This window comes from Octopus bimaculoides, chromosome 25, assembly GCF_001194135.2.
Source record: "Octopus bimaculoides isolate UCB-OBI-ISO-001 chromosome 25, ASM119413v2, whole genome shotgun sequence".
NCBI lineage: Eukaryota > Metazoa > Mollusca > Cephalopoda > Octopoda > Octopodidae > Octopus > Octopus bimaculoides.
In genome coordinates this window covers 33728222-33729552 of record NC_069005.1, presented here as the reverse complement: position 1 = coordinate 33729552, position 1331 = coordinate 33728222, and positions in this window count along the sequence as shown.

The window sequence follows — 1331 nt, the reverse complement described above, 5'->3', positions numbered from 1 at the left end:
ATATATTAGCCTCAAATTTTGGCACTAGGCCAGCAATTCCAAGGAAGTTGGTAAGTCGATTACATTGACCCCAATGCTTCAAAAGGATGGAAGGCAAATTCAACCACACCGGAATTTGACGTCAAAACGTAAAAGCGGACGATTTCGTCTGTCTTTACGTTCTGAGTTCAAATTCCGCCGAGGTCGACTTTGCCTTTCATCCTTTCGGGGTCGATAAATTAAGTACCAGTTACGCACTTGGGTCGATGTCCTTGTTTGTCCCCTCTGTCTTTAGCCCCTTGTTGGCAATAAAGAAATAACAAACATACATATATATATATGTATATAATATCCCATCTGTATTGCATATATATGATGCCATACCTAACAAGCTATGATTCCTCAAAGCAGCGGTCTAAATTGAGCTTCTCTTTGATAGACCGGTGGTTCACCCCGTTTGCAACAAATATATTTGCTCACACCTTCTTAATATCGCACATCCAATTGTGTTTATATGTCCAAAGTAATACGGGAGCAAAGACCGCTATATATAATTATTCTTCTGGAAAGTAGACAACGACGCGGACACGAATAAAAGCACAGAAGCAAATGAATAATTTTATAGATATAAAAGCGTGACAATATGAATATGGATTTGTGGAGGGGGTGCGCGCGCGTATGAACATGTAAACATCATGGCATTAAATTCAAAGAAAAATGACTCAGTCCATCTCACTACAACACCAGTTTCGATTCCGAAGTCATGACCGAGTAGCGTGTGTGAAATAACATTAATGGCGGTGCCCCAGTATGACCACGGCCTCGGAGTGAAACTGAAATCGATAGTGAAAAACACACACACACATATATGAATACACATACATATACTTTTGTGAGTGTATAATTACATATATATAAATATATATGTCGATATGTCTGCCTTTCTGTGTCTGTATGTATGTTTATATGTAGATAGGGAAAGAGAAAGCGATAGAAAAGAGAGAAAAATGCTTGTACAGGTAGATAAGCATAAATGCATATAAGCGGTTGAGTGTGAGAGAGAGAGAGAACGAGAGAGCGAAAGAAAGAAAGAAAGGAAGAAAGAAAGAAAGAAAGAACGTAAAGAAAGAAAGAACGTAAAGAAAGAAAGAACGTAAAGAAAGAAAGAACGTAAAGAAAGAAAGAACGTAAAGAAAGAAAGAAAGATATCCCTCCCACACACACACAAAAGTCCCAACTGTCAAACTAAATATATTTTCTATAGTTATTTTACCATAACTAACCAAGATTTACATATATACACAATATTTGCATATATAAACGCAGATTTACATATACAGACGAATACGTAC